Below are 20871 nucleotides of genomic sequence, written 5' to 3'. Positions count from 1 at the left end.
GGAGCCCTGTCTGCTCAGCATCATCTCCCACAGGCTGCAGGAGCCTCCTGCTGACTGCTGGGCATGAGAGTCACAGAGGTCTTTAAATTCCCTGTTTCTTACTGGGAGGAAACTACAGTTGTACTCACACACCTCTGTGGCCTCCAGCTCTCCGTGGGTCAGAGTCTGGGATCCTCCTCCTGCTTCTGGTGTCCTGGACATGGCTCTTCTCCTGCAATCTGCTTTTTCACCTCAGATTTGGAACACAGCTTGCTGTGTCCTGGATTAGTTTGCCAATCAAAAGTTCACTGTCACACTCTTAGAAAGCACACTTTTTCAGGTTTCCCTCCTTTCAAACACATTACTCTTTAAGAAGCCCTGTACCAACTCAGGTGCTTTGTGCAATACCAGGAAAACATCTAACATATAAGCCTCAAGGCTCTGACAAAAATTCCTCCAATTACTTTACCTGTACTGCTGCTAGCCCACAGCTCTGCAATGGCTGCATGATTTGCTCTGCTGGTACTTTTTTGTCCCACTTGCCAGCTGACTCAGTAGTGCTGTGCCCGCCACCCCATTTCTTTGGCACAGGGAGTGTGTGTGTGGTGGGAGCACAGCAGGCGGGGCGGGAAGGACTGCAACTTGTGGAAAGTTCAAACAATGTTCATCCTGTGTATCCAAAAAGTTGTCCAGCACCTGGAGCTGCCCCAGCAAGCGCAGCCCTGATCTGATCCACAGCGGTTGGTTCCACCAAACACAGCCACGGGGCAGGTTCCCAGCTGGGCGGTCACCTGCGGGGTTGTGCCAGAAATTCCCTTTGCAAGTGCTAGGCAGGTCCTAGGTCCTACTCTCATGTCGTTTGGTTCCCTTGAGTGAAGGTTTCAGTCAAGTCTATCTTGTCTCAGCTGAACTTACCTTCTGGGCCTGATTCACTGCATTTTTACACCCATATTATGGCAGAAAAATGCCACATACGTATGTAAAACTGGTAAAGAAAAAAGGCCCTCCAGACCCAACAGTAATCAAACCAGAAAGTGGGGTTATCACCTCTACCTCAATGTTTGGTCTTTACATCACTGTTTATGCAAACTGTGGGGTTTATTGGTTTGTTGGTTTTTTTGTGTTTTTTTTTTTTTTTTTTATTATTTTTTGGTGGAAAAAAAAAAAAAGAAATACAACAAAAGAATATTTGCACAAATCCCATTTTTCCTGAAGGAAAGGTTGTCACCAATGACAGCAGCAACAACTGACACCCGACCATTCAGCAGGAGCTTTACAAAACAAATACTTTTTAGATAAAGACTCAAGTTTAGGAAAAAGCCCTTGCTTGCTGATGCTTGAGCTACTGCACTTCATTACAAGAGTCTGACCATCCTGTTAATTGGCTAGATGATGCAGTCATTAAAATAAATGCACTATACTTCTGCAGGGCTAGCAATTCAGGAATCCATACTACCCTATTATCTTACAGCAAATAACAGACTGTAAATAATGCAGACATGTAATTAAGCTGACTGAACATTAAGAGAAAAAAAGATGAATTCTAAGGATTCTCTTGTTTTTCCCCTTCTGCCAAAAGTCATTACCTATCAGATATCCCACAGGCTCCCCAACAAAGCCCTCCAGAATGACTTGCATGAAACAAGTCTCTCAAACATCATAATTAGTTAGATTAAAGGTTTTAACTTTTTTTCTTCATGAAGTGACTAAATTAAAGGCACATCTAAGGGAACGCAGCTATTCCTGCACAAGAACCTCCTACCATCTTTACAGTTTGGTTATCATCTCTCTTCTGTAAAAAGGAGGTGAAGCAGGCTGGATGCTTACAAGGCAGTCTATGTAATTTAAGTGATGCCAGACACTTAAAACATGTAGTGGAGGATGCAATCCTAACACAGATCTACAGTAAATTCAAAACACAAAAATTAATCTAGTGTCAAGACTCAGTCTTGCATGGAGAGTTAGCCAGAACATGTACTAAAACTAAGTGTAACGTGTACTCTGTGCAGGGACCTTCTGCAGGCTGGTCCAGCTACAGGTACACAGCTTCCCCTCTCCTCCACCCTGCAAAAGAGGTTGGTCTTTCTCTACAGGTCCAATATCATCACTTAAATAGAACAAAGGATAAGGTTGAGGAAATACTCTGTTCTTCCAGAAGACATATTTGCCTACACATCTGCTGGCATCAGCTAGGACCAATATGGTCTCAACTCACCAACTTCAGCCCAAAAGCCTCTACCACCCAAGCCAAAGGACTAAAGTGATTATTACTGGTTAGGACTGTCCACCAAAGAGGTTTGTATTTGGACTATAGCTGCTGTTGAAGCTTTTTACTGTGAAAATTTTACACAGTGAAGGAAACCTGACTGTAACCTTGTATAAAGAGTTCACTTCAGGGAATACAGCTCCAAGGAGAACATAGTCCAAATCCAGGATTACCAAATACTCTGGTGAAGGTAAGAAACATCCTACACAGCCACTGCCTGTGACTTCAAAATATTTTTGTGAGACTGTTTCTCAGTTGGATCTACTAATAGCACTTCAGGATCTATCTTTTGTTTTCCTCTTTGTTGATCAGGATCATTAGCTCTTATTCACATTGATTTTTGTGAATGAGGAGAAGGGAGTTAGGACCTCTTGTACAGAATAGGATTTACAAAATTCACTTTCACTACCTCTTCAGAATTTGTCTCTGACCTCCTAATCCTGAATAAGCCTTTTCCTTCTTTTTAACCAGACAGAGCGCAGACCCAGGAGATGTATGCTGCTTGGGTAGATCTGAGATATGTGTGCTCTTTGACTAATAAAAAATTCTCTGAATGAAGTACTTGAGGCAACATGTGCAAGTCTAGGAAACAATGGGCAGGCATATAAATATGCGTAAGTGTATATTCAGACTTCATTTCTCATATCCTGTGTCTGAGCATTACCAGCCATGGGGCGGGAGGAGGAGGGGGAGCAGAGGGAATAAAAACAAAAAACCCCATGGGTCTGAGGACCCTTTTTGTTGCCCTGCAATTCAGTATCTCTTCTGCCCCAAAGTGCAGACATCTAGTCTGCATTCTAGGAAACACCTGATCCAAATCCAGGAATAAAATATTTGAAAGCAATAATCCACCCTGAAATGTTTTTGCATCTCTTAATAAATGGCAATTATCCATGTACTATATATTGTAAATGAAAAAAGAAGCCTACATAATGAGGCATGTAATACTCAGCAAATGGTTTGCTGGAAAAAAAAAGTCTTCTGGGAAGTATCAGAAATACACATCATATCCCTGAATTCTGGGAAAATACATAAATCTGATTTAGCTGAAATTTGTCTAACAATATATGGAGGCAAATACCTTACAACTGAAAGCACATTTGAAAGATCACACGGACTTATTTATTCCAACTGAGGTCAGGAACAAATTATATTCCAAAACATATGTTCCCTACCTGCTTGTTTCATAGCTTATGGCTAGCTGACATGCAGAGCTAAAATCTCTCACTTCCAGTCAACAGGAACCTCATTTACAGAGCAAACCTCATTTTTAGGTCTTTAAGCACAAGCAAGTTGGACAAGCATGTCTCTGTCAATTTATTCTCTGGAAAGGCAATGATGTCCTGGAGGCTATACAAGAATTCATGCAGCAATTGCTGATCAAGCCCTTAGACACGTAGAGTATGCCATTTTGATAGTGTTTGCTGAAAGATCCTAATGGTTGCCAGGAGGGGAATTTCAGAACCAAAGACAATAATAGTCCTCATTAAAACACTGGATTTGCCATGCTCATTTTAGATTCAGTTGAAGGAGCAATGAAACTACTTTTTATATAACAAAAAGCATTTTATAGTTGCCTCACAAGGCATTAAATTGCAAAAGAGGTCAGGGCTAAGCCATTTAGCCTCAGAGCTTCCACTCATTGCGAAAGAAAAGGCTGGAATATTAGTTTTGCAGGATTTGGACTTTGAAGACATGAAGTCAGGTGAAAGGGTTTGGAGAGGAAATTGGAGAGATGGAACTTTCTGAACGCATAACTCCCTGGAGTTACAGTCATTGGATATACTAAGAGCTGTACCCGGTGTGTACTGGTTTTGTTTTGTTAAAGAAAAGGTACATTTTTCATTAACTGAGAGTGTAATACCAACAAGCCCAATTCATAATCTCAGTCTCCATATGCATGATTCATAACCTTGTAAATTCTCTCCTTTACAGGTTTCATTTTCTTAATGTTTCCAAAATTTCTGAAGAAGCTGACTGGAGTTTTCAACTCTACACAAAACAAAATCCCAGCACATCTAGGAATTTACAGAAAAATGTGACAATTATACCACAAAGAAACCCCAGCAATGTCCCTGCAGGACTCCTGAGACTGTTGTTTCTGACTTTGTCCCAGTTCTAAAAATGGGCACTGAGCAATGTAAAGGCTGAAGAGGAAATTTGAAAATTCTACCAGTAACTGATAGATTTAAAAACTTTGAGGATGAGAAGGCATGGTAGGGCATGCAAGTAATACTAAGGAAAAGTAAATCCATCTTATAAATCAGGTGTCTGATGATTTAGCGAAGTGTCACACACCTCTTATGTTACACTTGGGAACTGAGGAAAAGGATGGGAACAGATGAATAAACATCATCTTTTGATTGTTATCCATTGGAGCAGTACTAGACCATTGCTGAAATATGTACCTTTTAAAAATAAAAAAAAAAAAAAATAAAAAAGAAAGGAAAGAAAGATTAGCAAGATTTAAATCGATTCATCCTTTTGATCTGAAGAAACTGCTCATTTTTGTGGTTTCTCTGTTCACATATTCCCTGATACTCAAGGCTCAGAAGACCCATAATGGCCCATTCTTTCTCTTCCTTCTTTGAATTGATTTTTTTCAAGAATTTATGTAGATTATATATGAAGTGAGAGCTCCATGGTTATTTTCATTTGCACTCTAAAACCTTCATGTTCCCCTCTGAAACCTTGGGCAATTATTTTGCTCTCTGCTTTTTTATTTAGAAATTCTTGTGTTGAAGTTCCGGAATTTTCATTTGCATTTTGCATTTCAAAGCTTGGAGGATGAAGTGGGAATTATTTTGAAGTGGCTTTTCTGTTTTTTTTTTCAAGACCACAGAACACCTTGAAGCTAGGTTTTTTGTTGGTTTTCCGCTAAATCTTTCTATGCTTTTTAGCTGAGTGTTATTTTACCAATCTGAGAAGCTGTACTGCTCTGCTCTTGGACTGGAACATGCTATCATATTCCCTTCAAGAGCTTGTAAGAACATCTCAGGTTTAAGTTAGATGCTAGTCTAGACAAGGGCACTATTCATTTGCTGTGGCTACAGCTGGTAAGTAGTTATCAAGGATTCTTTCTTCTTTCTGTTTTAGGAAATATGTATTTCTGCTTTCAATATATCTTAATCATGTAAATCTGCAACTTGAACAGATCTGCTCTGGGCATTTGCCCATTTCACTTTTGAATATCATCACATACTATTCTGTGCACTTACTTGTAAAATCTTGGATTCTAAAGCCTTTCCATATGTGCAATAATAATAATAAAGTGGACAATATTCTATATCGGACTGAATGCATTTATGAAGCTACTGACAGAGGTCATCTCATTAAATGACATGTGGTCCCCAAATAATAAACCAAATCAACAGCTGAAGGTGTAGGTGCCCATAAACCTCAGGAGCCCTCTAGCTGACTGCTTCTTATATGCAGGAGTTTCACTCCTTGAGCATTTTTTATGTGTTAACTATCCAGTTACCCAAAACTTAAAATGAGAATATACCTAAGTCCTGATATACAAATATGGTAAGATTCAGACCTATGTAGCATCAGTAATCAGCTGTCATAATTCCACCTGCTGTGCCAGAACATCATCTTCCCAAGAGGAATCATCCACCACAGGAAAAACGTAACACCAACTCCATTCAAAGAAAAAAGTTTTGAGTCAGCTCTTTGCTGCATTTTGTGGCTGTGGCTTATTCTTATTCTGAAACTCTCCCCTTGTCATAAAAAAGCCAAGGTAAAATGAGAAGCCTGCATGTGGTTAGGATATGGATTTGTGATCATCAATAATATTTGGTCACGTATTGAAGTGCCTTGTTTTTCACTGGTACACAAGTGTGCTGTTTATTAATCTCTGTGGGACTATGGAATATGAGAATTAGAAACACTAGGTATGGTAGTTGCATGGGAGAAGCAATCCACGTCAGATGCACAAGCGCACCCTCCCTGTAGCTGTTGTTTCTCTTGCTGGCCCTTTCCACTGCCCGGTCTTTGCAACCTCCATGGAACTTCTGCAGACAATTCCACAGCTGGTGTGATCCAGGGACCCTACACAGCTGTCTGCAGAGAGTGGAAGAGACAGAAGGCACGTAGTCTAAAATAACCATGTCTGACTTGTACGGACAGAAGCGGTATCACTACTAATGAGTGCCTCAGTCACCACAGCTGAACCACAAAAAACTGCACTGATCATGAACGTAACATAGGTTTGAATGTAAATTATTATTCATATTAACACATAACTGTATAATAATAATATGAAGAATACAGATTCAATATCATAGGTTTGCATTAAAATCTTCTGATTGATAATATTTACTTTAAGTGGTCCCTTCTACACATTAAGGAAACTGACATTATGCCACAGAACCCAGCTGACCATGAAGTTAATGACCAAGATGAATGGCACATAGGCAGTTCATTCTCTGAAAAAGTAATTAACCACACTACTCACTGAGTCTTAGCAGAGGAAGTCCAGTCAGTCCCTCTATGAAACAGTCCGTGGCAGATAATGGCAGAAAGCACAGAGGAAGTTAGAGCAGGCTCTGCTTTTCAATAATGTTAATGTCTCTTTATCTCCTGCCAGTCCAAAACCTTCTTATAGCTACTTAGAAGGCAAAGTCGAGGGTTTCAGACCTGCTGTCCTGATGATCACCATTACCAACTTCTAGAGCTCCCAGAACACCTGGGAAGTCAGTCCTGTGAGACTGGGGAGCAGCATGAAGTCTGCTGCAGGGGTTATTCAACATCATATGCAACACATGAACACCCTGCATTTGCAAACAGGTTTCACTTGAGTTCTTTTCTCCCATTTTTACACTATCTCCATGTTTAGTCTCAGCACACACACAGAGCTGTGGGGTATAAAAATCTCTAGAGAAGTCAGCTGGCAGACTAACATAGAGATCAAATTTACACCTAAGAATGATTGAAGAGAGAAGATGGTTGTAGTTTCACTGGGAATATCAGAAAGGCCTGGGGCAGCTCAAAGTGTGAGATCAGAGCCATCAGGGAGCAATAATATAAGCCTAAGAAACTGGAGAAAGAAGACAGAAAGGGCTTAGGGTATACTTGAGGCAGTAGATCAAAGAGATGACTTGTGAATGAAAAAAAGTCAGATCCAAAACTAATTGAGTGAAGGGAAGAGCAGACAGACAAAAATACTGAAACAAGTCTGGTTTCCTTTAGTCTATTGGATCCGAACTGTGCTTACAGTAGTTACCATGATTATCACGGGGATATTACAAGCAAGGCATTGGAGGAAATGGTGGCGTTAACACACAGAATGATTATATCAGAAATACTGTGTTAGACTAAGCTGTACCCTCTGTAATTCAAATGACTCTGTTGTTACTTGCCTATTCTCTTTCCCTGTCCAAATAATACTCAGGCAGGGTTTAGAAGAGGAGGAGCCCAGGAGCTTTGAACCTGAGATGCTTTGCTTTGTTCTGTAGGCACGGAGTCAGAGGTCACTCACTGGGGGCACTCGAAGGAAAATGTTCCACAGGACACTGAGCCGGAAAGGGGCCAAGGAGACTTCCAGACGCTACACAACATAAAATTGTCTCTAAGATTTAAACCACTGAGGAGTGGATCTCTGTAAAAGCAAAGCTGTTTCATCCAGATATTTTCAGTTTTGACACACAATTACATAAATTATGTCACAAAATGAAGCAGCGGCCAGTATCAGGGCCTCTTTTCTACCTGTTAGGGGAGGAGTGAACTAAGACCATTATTTTAGTTCCTAAGACCTTTTTTCCCTCAATATAATGTTTGTGCATTTCCCTAGTCATCTTTAATTGTGGTATAGAAATCTTTTGTCTTAACTATCAGAAGAAAAACCAACTTAAGAAGCAAACCATTTAGAAACTATTGCAATAAAACAGTGATAATAGGAATAAAATCTCAACAGCTTTCAATTTAAGCTAGACTAAATAAGATTTATAACAGGATCCGGTCCATTCATTCACAGCAGCCGAAGGTGAGACTTCCACTACAGAAAATGCTTTAAGGAAGAAAGGACCCCCACAGACATCAAAAGCCTGCAAGAGAGAGACCACCCCTACAAGATTAGCTGCCACACCAGGACAGCTGTGATCTTGCAGGTTCCTCCATGCATGCTTAATGTGAGGCATGTTGGTGATACTCCTTATGTGCCTGAAATCAGGAAAGTGCTTGCCCACCTGGCTAAATGGAGCTTCTGGTGAGAATTACAGCTGTCAGAGCTGTTGCCCCAACAGAAATGTAAGTTACTTCAGGGCCAGGTGTCATCCAGGAAGATTAATTGCAAGCACTGTAGAAACAGGTGAACATTACTGCAGTGACTGCTCCAAACTGAGGAAGACAAAAGCAGGCAGTCTACGCTATAAGCAGACTAGATTACAAAACACCTTCTTTTCCATCTCACTGTGACTCCCTGTCTCCTTCCCCCAGCTCTGCAGTATGCACTACTGCACAGACATTTTCTATTTGACATTTTCATCCATAATAGTCCTGTAAGTTGACTGACAGACTTCTCATATACCACACACCCTGCCCCAGCTCACCACAGCAGGAAGACAGAAATAGGTATGTCAGCATGGCTGAATCTCAGCTCCATCAATCAACTCAGCAGTGATGATGGGGCCAAATGAAGTCTTTCCACTCATTAGATTCCTGTGGTCTACGATGTGCCAAGAGTTTGACCACAACTCCCTGGCGTACATAGATGGCTTCTGAGATTCCCAGGTGGTCTCACATCAAAATATATCCCAGTTCTGGGTCTGGTTAGCTTCCCAGAACAGATGAGACCGACACAGTAATGGCCTTTGAAGATAATTATTTCTTGAAGAATACAGTTTTTGGTGTAGAAACAAAGGTCAGCAAACAACCACCACTTGTGTAGTCAGAGATAAGAAGCCATAGCAAACCTGAAGAGATAGGGTTATCTCCCCTGTTTTGTTTGGGAACAGCAGAAGAGGAAGGCTTCTATTGTTTGGTTGGTTTTTTTTTTAACCAAAACAGTACCTTAAAAGTAAGACCTTAAAAAGCAATAATTTTCTTTATCTGCAAATAAGAGATACTATCACATTCTCATATAAACTAATCCCCCACAGCCCTGCTCTCTCCCTCCCCTGTTCTCGCCAACTCTGCTCTGACACCCCTCAGGCCCAGGTGACTTCAGAATTAAAACAATAATTCTTATTGTGACAGTAAGATAAATCTCTGTTTTTTACAAAAGCCCCTTTTCAGTGGAATTTGATACCATTTTATGATTTGATTCTGCAAGAGCACCCAGCTGAGCCCCGAATCAATACAGAATTCATTAAAAGACCCAGGCACTGGCTTGATCTCTAGACCGAAGAACAAGGTCTCTCTCTCTCTCTCCCTTTTTACCACCTTGCCAGCATAAAAAGGTATGAAACATGCAAGGAAGATTTAATAAATCAATAGAAGGACTTGTAGCTCTTAATTTTTTTTTTTTTTTTTTTTTTTTTTTTTTTTTTTTGTGGAAGGATGAAATATAGGAAAAGGACCACAAGAAGCAGGGAGGGAGAACTAGGGAAAGGCAGCAGATGTTGTAAAAGATCTACTTTCATGTTCCCTGTGCACCAGAAATGTGCAGACGTATGTTGGCAGAGCTACAGTCAGAGTCCACAGTGAGGCTACATCTTACACATCTGGAATATATTTGGCAGAGTGTAGAGTTCAAATGTTTTACGCTTCAGCTGGTTTCAGACATAGCTTTCAGTGCCGGGCTGAGCTTGGGATAGCTCAACCTACAGGCTCATTAAAGAAGGTGTTCACCCCAGCTTCAGTGCGCTCGCTGCAGCTGTTGTCAGCAGCAGGCATGGGGCTGGGCTTTGCTCTCTTGCCTTTGGCTGCAGGGTGCCAGTAACACTCAGCAATGAGAATGATAATAGAGAAACAGGGAGGAGAGCAGGGAGAAGAAAACGGCACCACAACCCAGCAAAGCCTGGCCTCATATCAAGAAACAAAATGTACTTGGACAAAATCCAGGGTGTGAGTTAACTTGAGTGCAGAGCAAGCCATTCAGGAAATAAGAAGGTCCGTGCAGCACAGGAACACGGAAGGGTCACATTAGAGTCCATGTGCTTTTTTGCAGAAATCCCTCTGTTTTGGAAAAGAAATAAATACAAGCAGAAAGGAAAGGTTTGGTCTCTTTGCCCTAGAAGAAAGGCCACCTTAAGCCAGCAGGAAAGAGGAGGCATGTTGCTGAGTCCAGGGCTGCTGACATTGCACTGGACAGCATGGGAGCTCCCAGCAGTCACCAGCAGTTAACCCTGCTTTGGTAAGAAATGTTTCCCAGAGATGCACTTCTGGGACCACCCGATATTCCAGGCACCACGATCCAGTGCCTGCAAGCTACCCTCCATGCCTAGTGAGGAGAGAGCAAACCACCAGCATGGTGCATGGTTTACCTCGTCAGAATGAGGTTGCAGGGTGCAGCACAACTCACAGTGACCAGTCTGCCTGGCAGATTGCATTGACCAGCTAATTGCCCGACCGCCCAAAGCCCAAATCCCAAAGCCCTGCTAATGGCATGCACCCAGCAGGTATGCAACAGCCTGCATCAGGGCAGGGCTTTCCCCGCCTCCCAGCACAGGTCCCAGCTGTGCTGCTGCGGGAGCCAAGCCAGGGACTTGTGCTGGTGAAGAGAGATGTCTTGTGCAAAGAGGAGACAGGGCCAGCGGCACCCCTGTGAACTGACCTTTGACCACCCAGCCAATGTTTCCCCCATTTGCTCCCCTCTGAGTCTCAACCATGCTCAGAAAATTAAAGCAATACATTGATCCTTTCAGTGATTGACACACTTCAGGCTTTCATATCTGCTTAATTTAGATGTAGAGTATCTTATACACCTCCAGTTCTGCCTTCATCTCCTCTGTCCAGAGACACCCTGGAATTAAAATAGTGAAAGAGGAGGAATGGGATGCATCTAAAAGTAGCATGCCAAGATATTATCACTGAATAACGCTGTTGGTGGCAGGAACATTTTGCAGCACAGCATAGCTCTTGCAACACCTCCACCTCCAGCTTCCCCCACCCTCACCTCACTATTTTTATTTGCACTCTGTGATCTCTGACAGCGTGCGTGCCTGGATGCAGGCGATGTCGCACGTCTGTTTTCTTCATTCTGCTCAAAACTTGGAAAATGGCAATATTTATCCACTCATTTTGTGGCTAAGGGCACAGACATTAGTGGGGATGACCCAGAGTGTGCAGCAGAGGGGCAAGGGGGTGGGAAGCCCCCATGCCATGACATTTCCACATGGCCACTGCAGTCATCTCTACCCCCAGTGTAGAGATAGCCTTAGTTTGGAAATGTCCAGCAGAGGGTCTGTCAGCTGGAATCATGCTTGGAGGGTGCTGCTCATCTGCCAGCCCAGCCATCAAGTCCTGCACACTGACATTTTCCCTGGGTCAGTGTTTCCAAATGTTTTCTCAGCCTGACCCTACCACCTCTCTCCCCAGACTCCTCCTTCCCCGGCCTCCTCCATGCCATCCCCCCACACACCCTGACAGCTTTTCCAAAACAAGCATCCACCCCCTCCTCATCCCTCAGCTACCCGTGCCGTGGCCCCCTTCACCCGCAACCCTCCCACCCTGGCGCTGACACAGAGAAGCCTCACTATTTCTTTAGCTGACATAACGAGAAGGTCAGTCAGGAATGAAAAAAGCCCAAGAGAAACACTAAGATGTTTTATATCAACTTCAAATGAACAGCAAGACAGGGCTTTCAAACCACTGGCCCCATATGTCAAAAATACAGCCAAGCCAGAGGAAGAACCCACACTTGTGGCATAACAAAAACTGAACCCTGGAACAAAGCTAAAATATATCTGATTATGGTGGCTGGAAAATCCCAACAGACTGTGACCCAGATAACTGGTCTTTTTCCTACAAAAAGCTTTACTAGAAAATACATGTGAACCATATATATCAAATTCACTTAATTTTTTTTCAACCTGGAGTACCTAGCTTAGCAATACCAATGTGACATTGTGCTGTGAAGCTGGACAATCTGCAGTGGAGAAGGGTTTTAACCACAACGTCCAACTGCTCTGCCTCCACACAGTAACTCACTTCCACTATCGCCAACATAGTGGAGTAAACGGAAAACGGGTTTTGAAATGGGAAGGCACCTACTGGAAGCATCTTCAGTACCTGTGTTTGGCTTGTATTTAAATGATCTGAGTTACAGAGCAAGATACAGGTTGTCACCTGCTGATTTTTCATTTAGAAGAAGCAAAAGTGTCTGCAGACCAGGAAACAAGCACCAGTCCTCCTTGCAGGTGTGGAGACCCAGGTAGGGGAAAACAAACATCTCGGTCCAAGCTGTGGCCAGGAGCCCTGGGACAAGGATGCAGCATGACCTCAGAAATGTGTGACCTTTCCCAGTGCCCAAAAAAGGGAAAGGGGAGAGGTGCTTTGGACACCAGATCAGCTGTTTTCCTCAAGATTGCTTCAGAAAAAACATTACCCCAGCAGGTTGATGTGCCTGAGCTCTTGGTCATGGTACAAACGGTTACCCCAGCTTGGCAATGATTCTAGCAGCCATGGGGTGTAATAGTCTAAGAATATAAAGCAATAAGGTCTGTGGACAGCCAGCAATATCTCTTATTAGACCCAGGACACAAGCTTTTTCTCAGGTCTGAAATGGAAGTGTGTTACTCTGGGGAAGAGCTGTGACCCACGAAGAGCACAGAGCATCTGAGAAAATAACTGGATGCTGACAGTCAGTAGATTATTCACGCATATTTGAAATATTAAGTAGTAGGGTGACTGTTGACTAGCGCAGCATTTGGCCAGGGGACGAGGGCACCCAGCTGCCTGCCAGGGTCTCTCCAAAATCCATCTGGAAGCAGCCACACTGCGATGGGCAGGGCGGAACCTCCCGCCGCCAGCCAGGCTGGGGCCAGGGCTGGGAACCCGTGTGCCTCTGACACCAACCAAACCAGCAACTGAGGAGCAAGTGCTGCCCAGGTTCCCAGGCTCTGAGGGATTTCCCAACAGCATGTCCACAACAGCACATAGCTCTGCTCACAGCCCTGGTGGAAGCTACATTTATCAGCAAAGCTGCCTGGCTTGGTGAAGCTGCAAAGGCCGGTGCCTCGTTTGTGTTAAGGCTGAGCTGGGACCCTGTAAGGAGCTGCTGCTGCAAAGTGCACAGCGATGGGGCCCTTTGTGGGTTTTAGAATTCTGCAAAAAAAAGAGGTTTATAAGATAACATTTTTTTTTTCCAGCTGTTGACAAAACTTGCCACATCTCTACAGAGCAACTTCTTTGAAAGAGTATGAAAGTCTTATAGCCATTCCCAAGTACACTCAGAGAAATAAATACTTTCTTCCCGCTGAGATAAAGGTCTGGTGGCACATGAAGAAAAGTGTATGCTTACTTGGAGAGATGACAAAACCCAGTGCATTAGTACCATTCTGGCTGTGCTGAGCCTCCTGCAGCTGCCCTGCCTCATTCTGTATTCTCTTTCTTGCAGTCTACACAAAGGGGAAAACAATGAAAGTGTAGCCCAGACCTCTTCCTGCTGTTGGAAGGCAAACAAGAGTATGGAAAGAGAGTTTGTGCCTGATTTTTAACCGCTGTTTGCTGAGGAAGAGATCTGCATGTGACAAAGTTTGAAAATACTTGGTCTGGTAGAAATGTGTAAGTATGTATCCTTCAGATGAGGGGATGAAACTAATTAGACAAGAAAGTGAGGAGGCAGCTAGTGATAGGGTTGAACACATGGAAACTGAAATTTCTTCCATTGGCATTGAACAACTCCAGATCCATTGCTGAATGATGCTTTCTATCCTTTTTCAGCAGCAAGAAACATTTCAAAACTAAAAAATCATGATATAGTCAGAAGTAATACCTGAAGTTCCAAGAAATGCAGGAATACGGATTTTTTTTGCATATCAGGGGTCCTTGGAAGAGGAGGGGAAAAGCTATTCTGAGTGAAAGATGGACTGTTGAGTTGCATGGGCATAATTTTTACCCATCATCTCTCCACAACACATTTTATGCTGTAATGAAATCCCAGGAGCTGGTGAGAAGGCTAGCTGCCAAAATGAGTGAGGTAATGTCATTGCAGAGTGGCCTGAAGTTCCTGGTGCTGTCACACTTGTGAATCTTTATATCTCAGGTAGGAGTTATAGTTGACTGCTGGTTTTCTTTCATATATGAATCTTAAAAATCATCTTTCTCTGTTCAGATCACAAGAAGCCAGTTTGCTTTTTTTAAAAATTATGTATCATCTAGTGTTAACCAAATTGAAAATAGAACCACCAACCGCCTTTAAGTCACGGGGCCTTCCTGGAAAGCCGGAAGACATCAAATTGTCTATCTTCTATCCTTCATCTTTCCTAGGATGTTACCAGCTGCAATTCTCAGTGGCACACCCTCCTCCAGAGGAAAAAACTGCCTCAGACTCAGCTCAGGAAGAAGAGTAAGTGTCGGAAGAGCCACCACAGATGCAATTATCTTCCTGCTTCATATAAAATCAAGGGGAGATTGGAGCACAGGTTTTGCTGCAACCTTAACTTCGGCAATCAGTGCTCTGGCCAGCTGAGGTTCATCTTCAGAATTTTGTAGGCAGAGTGTTTTTCTGATAAGGAAGGACTGACACCGTGGCATTGATACCTCATAATTTGCCACTACTACACTAAGCGATTGGCCCAGAGAAAGACTGAGAAATAGGACATGTTGCTTTTGCTGGTTGCCAAAAGCAATGTGGGAGAGAGATGTGGCTCTCTGCAGAGCTTTAAGACAGAGAGGAGATGTTTCTCCCAGCATGACAATTAAGTTTTCCCATCACAGCAATGACAATATTGCTGAGAGGTGTACTGGGGTGGAAAGGCAGCTGTGCCACGCTTCAGTTGCCCTCCAGCTCTAGTTTTGGCTGTTCTGCCCTCTTAGGCTCAATGAAATTTATGGCAAGCTCCTTGCAGACTCAAACCATGGTGACAACCTGACTTGAGTGGCTGCCACAGAGGAGACACCTTATATATGACTTCTAGGTTCAGTGTTTGCTTCACATCCAGTGCAGTTCTGTGTTCTGCCACACAAATTTATTGCTTCAGATATGCTCAAGCCTGTCCATTCCTGTTTGAACAGAAAGAGCCTGAGCTTGGATTTGAAGAGGAAGCATCATCACAAATGGGGGGTTCCTTCACCATTAGGTACCAATACCTACGATGAACACCAATGTTAGGAAGAAAACTAGAGAAAATACAGACCTTTGAAAGCAAGTTTTCTTATTACCCACCATACCACAGACCACTATTCTCATCCAGTAACCTAACCCTGTGCTTCAAATGAGCTGCAGAAGAGCACAGCATACATAACTGGGGTGAAGCCTGCCCAGCCCTGCCCATCCCTGTGCGCCGGGTGCTGCGTCGCAGGAGGGGCAGGACGTGGCGTCAAACCCACAGAGCCGCCCAGTGTCCCGGGCGCTTTTCTAATTGATTCCAGACATTGTCTGAGGGTTTAAAGTTCTTATATACTACCTCTGCCAGGCCATTTTCCTTGCAGTGTCGTGGGAGCTGTTTCCATTTAAAGCATGGATCATTTCGCTATTTTTTAACCCTGTTCTCTTTACTCTTACATTTTTCCATGTTAAATCATATTGTACCGTCTTTACTGAAGCGTAGAGGGAATCCTGATGTTTTACCCCAGTTACTGACTATCGTCTTGTACACAGAGGATTTGACATGCAAAAGCAGCCAGAGCAGCCAGGAACTTTGCTGTAGAAGTACCTGAGGCATTGCCAAGGAGCAAGGACCACAAATCCTCCCTGGGACAGTGAAGCAGGGTGACAGCAACACCAAGGCTTCATCTGGCTCAAAGAAAAATCTATATCTCTTTATATCATTTCTACAATGGAATGTCAACAGCATTGTAAATAAGTGCAACCACTCTTGCTGTAGGCAGTCCCACTGCTTTTTTGTTTCTGGACTTTTGTGTTTCAGAGACCACAGAAACAGAGCTAATGGGTGAGAGGGGTGGTTACGATTAGAGCTGCAACAAAATAGGCAGTTTCAGAGATGACGAAAATTTGGCTGTTCATAATTCAAGTCAAATAGTGTTAGACAAACAACGGTGAGAGAGAATTTTTAAACAAACTCTTTCAGTGTTTTCGGAGTGTAAAAATTAGAATATTTAATCTGAGACAAAATGAACACATTTGGTACCTCCAAGGTAAAATTTTCCTTTTTATTACATTTCAGTGGAAAAAAAAAGGACATCTAAATCTGCTATTTTTTTTCTTTCCCCCCATTCCCTACTTGGCAGCTGAAAGTTCAGTCCAAGCTTTCATTACTCAGGCTTTTTATATTCATTCCTTTCCCGTTATTCCTATCATCCACATTAGTTCTTTTACAACAGCTACTATTTCTAACCAAGACATAGGTTTCTTATCACATGAGCCTCAATATGTATATAAGACAACAAGAAAGGACGATATCAAATTTGTTTTAATAATCAGCTTTATCAGTCAGTGGGAAAAAGTGAAGAGAAATCAAGAAAGGGAGCACTGATGATGTTTTACTTACATATTTTCATATGTGAATTATAACTAGATCATTTGGTAATGTTTTCTATGGAAGCCAATATCAGCTATGACCCCATTTGTCTTTATCATTATCTGATAACTGCAACTTCATCGACATCTTGGAAGAGGCAGTCTTCAAGAACTGCAAGCCACATGGGTCCGTTATAAAAAGGCACCACTTGCTTTCATCTTCTCACCTTCTGGGTTTGCCGAACAGAGATTCAAGTCTTTAGGAACTGCAGAGAAAGCAGAATATGAAACCAGGGAAGAAGGAAAAAAGAAAGTGTATTTGAGGAAGATAAAGCTACAGAGAATTACCCTGCTGCATTAGCCACCAGCACTCTTCCTTGACCACATCATCTCTCCTTGAAAAGGAGAGACAACAGGACTGTAACAAGCATGGAAGAGAGTTTCTTTTTATCTGAAATGTTAATTACTGGCATAGAGCTCTCTGAGGCCCTGGTAGCTCTCTCTCACCATGAAGCTGGTCTACAAAGCCCTGCCATGAACAACTTCCCTTGGGCAGTCAGGTAGAAATCCTATTCCATTAAAATGTCAAACACTTTTATCCCATATCAGAATGAAAACCTGACCTACAACATTTCTGAGAGAAAAAGGCAGAATTAAGAGAAAAAGACAGTCTTAAACTTTGCGTAAAATAATTACCAGAAAGGCTGAGGTTTAAGTCTTGTTTATGCCTCTTTCAGTAAAGGGTCTGAAATCTAGGTCTCTGTCAGTTCAAGTGACCCCAGTGAGACAGAACATACCAAGCTCCGGGTTTTGCAAAGAAACCCCGATATTCAGAAAAGAAATCCTGGTGTGACTGTTACTGTTGAGGGATCCAGGTTTCAGGGTGCCTTGCAGCAAGCACAGTGCCAAGACTACAGGGCACCCTTCAGGACAGATGCAGCCATCGTCCAGCTTAGCCTCTATGAAGCTGAAGAGCTTCAAGCATGTATTCTACTGGTGACAGAGAGAGAGTCTCACCACCTTTTTTTTTTTTTAACTTTCAAGAAAAAATTTCACTAAGACAAACCATAAACTGTCAACCAGCTCTACCTGCCACAGAGAGCAGCTCTGTCTCTTGCCTGCAGTGTTAAGTAAGCCAGAGATTTATGGTCCACATCAGAGTGTAAGTCTGAGTTCCCATGTTTGAACACCTGAGACACCCGAGTGAAAGTGCTGCTACAAAGGGAACCTACAGCTCCAGCTTGCAGTCAGCTAGTTCTTCCTCTTGCATTCCTCTATATCAGTGCTGCAGTCTTCAGACCTACCTTACATCTTCTTTGTTCCTTCCCCTGGGGAATAACCTGACCTTACAATGTCCAGCCCTGCTCAGGGAGCCTGGAAGCACCCCAAGAGATGCACACTGACTTCCAAATCTGCCAGCCTTCCCTGAAACAAAGTGCTATGTTTAACATCGGAGGGTGCCTGCAGCCAAAGGCCTCTGGAGATTTCTGCTTTATCTGGAGTGGAATAAATGGGAAGATATTAACAGCATTAAACTTTCAGCCAGCAACACAGATACAGACAACAGACAGCACAGGCTTATGAAGAAATTATTGCTCAGATCACTGCAGTTGCTTGATCGGCAGGACTGTAAACTTAGTGAAACACAGCAGATGTAACACAAAGGTACATCCTAAACTCAGCCTCAGTGCTTGGAGGCAAACAGGGGACCTGCTTTGTCTTTTTTAATGTCTCCAGCAATCCTTTGTCAGTAAATGGAAGCTTCAATCCCCAATTAAAGAAATAAAGCAGTGCAGGAGAATTAGATCATTGTCTTCTAGGATTTAGATACACTCACTTCAGATGCACAATGTGATGAAATAGTAACTGCATCAGCTCCACACATCCCCTCTCTGATGGGGACCTATGGGCTGGAGCCAATTCTGTGTAACCAGTGAATCAACCGAACAGTGTTTTGTTTTACCAGTTTTGCTTTAAATTCTTCTTAGGGAGGAGCTCGTAGTTGCAAAGGAACTTTCCAGTTAGTAAAGATGAGGAGGAAGTGGAAATGACATGCCACAACTGTCGACTAATCCTATTCTGTTATGGGACTGTTTTATGCAGGTTTGGCAGCCTGCATTAATCCCTTCACTTCTCTGGGGAAATGCTCTTTGAGCAGAGCATGGCCACATGCTGAGCAAAATCTGCAGCAGAAATTGCACACAGCTCTTCTGCATTAAGCTCTGCACACAGAGAAAAAGCATCGTGGAGACTCTACCACTTCAGGAACAGATGGGGCAGAACGGAGGTCCATGCTGTGTCTGATGAAGTATTTTTGACAGTTGCATTGCAGTCCTCTGCTGATCACTTTCAATAAGCAATTTCAGGCAGTGGGGATGTCCCAGGGCAGTGCCAGAGGAACACAGGGCATCTTGAGGTGGAACCTCATGCTTTAGATGGTGCTAGCTGGTGGAGGCTTTGGGAAGCTTCTTGTCATTAGGCTTAGTTTCCTAACTATGTGGTTCAAAATCTGGCTTGCTAGGACAACTTTGTTTCTTCCCTTTGATCTTCTTGATGGCGAAAAGCCATGAAGTGAAGGAGATTGTAAGTAGAGCTGTGCAAGACCTGTCTCTCCCCGATCAGGTTGGAGCATGCCCCTCAAGTTGTCACTTCTTGAACGAGGCAGGTTCTACAGCAATATCTGGTTTCCAGTCATCCAAACATTCTGGAATCAACAAAATCAAAGCATCTCAATATTATTCTTACATATTTATTTTACTGCAATATTCAGTGTTCAGTTAGGGTGAGGGTGGGGATCTTGTTGGAATGTTTAAAAAATAATTAAAGTATCTCACCAGAAAAATTTTAAACTCTTCTACTGTTCTCCCTTCTTTGTGAACTTTCAGGAAAATTTACCTGATTTCAGAAAATTCAATTTTAATGGAAATGGTTGAAATTTCTTCTTCCATCTGGATGTTTCCATGTCCCATAAAAAAGTGACTGAAACTCTTCAACATGAGACTCCAGAATAATTGCAGAAAGGCTGGAAGCAGCATATTTCATATGCTTATTTAACATATTTGACTTAGCCCTAGATAACTGCTTAAAATTTGATTATAGGACATATACAAGAGAAGCAGCTCAAAAAGATATTATGTGAGAAGGTACTTGCTGCTTCAGCTAGAGTAAAAAGTTGTCTTTGGTGGTTAAGAGATAGCAAATCCAGTCTACCTTTCCACATGCCCATATCACTAGATCCCACCTGGAATTTTCAAAAATCATTATCTCTCTCCCCTATACCAACCCATCTTTTCTTCCCTTTTACAGACTATGTCTTGCTCCTCTGTCTCTTTACGAAGAAAAACCACCAAAACCACATTCCTACTAATACTATTCTTAGCTTTTTGTTTCTCCTGTAAGAGTCATGGTTCACATGCTACCACAAAACAGACTTACAGAAATTTAATTGCCAAACCAAGCTGTAGCTTGAATGAAGTTCCCAACAAGTTGCATTTGATAGTTACCTTTGTTTAGCCAGGCTGCATGCTACAAAGGCTAGTATCACATTGGCCAACAGACACACAAAAATGGGAGCCGACAGGGAGCGGTGACATTCAGAGGTCATGGTAAAGCCACATTAGAAGTGGTGAGATTCCAAACATTCAGCCATGTCAGACTGCAGACACAATTCATTGCAGAAGAAGCTATTCCTTAGAATGCAAACTTACTATTTTTTCTTTACTTTCGCACCACCATCCCTGAGAATGAGCCAAGACACATATTCCTGTGAAAAGCAAAGCCACAATGATGCTAAATATATCAAGCAAGAGAAATCTGAAGCCAGGTTATCTTCTCTTTCAGTTTTCTCAGTGCAAAATGCTTTGAAATATTTGTCCTGTAGAATCATAGAAGTATACAGCCCAAAAGGATTTGAAAAGTTGTGAACTTCTTACCACTGTCCCAAGGCAGAATCAGCTGCTCCAGTGTCATTACTGAGAGATGTTTCTTCCAGCTGTTCTTGAAAACTGTCATTGGTGTTGGGTTTGTGTGTTGTGGGGTTTTGGTAGTGGGGGGAGGGGCTACAGGGGTGACTCCTTTGAGAAGCTTCTGAAGCTCCAGTGGC

This window comes from Tyto alba, unplaced genomic scaffold (genome assembly GCF_018691265.1).
Source record: "Tyto alba isolate M040663 unplaced genomic scaffold, T.alba_DEE_v4.0 Super-Scaffold_42, whole genome shotgun sequence".
Classification (NCBI taxonomy): Eukaryota; Metazoa; Chordata; class Aves; order Strigiformes; family Tytonidae; genus Tyto; species Tyto alba.
Note: the sequence above shows the minus strand (reverse complement) of the source record.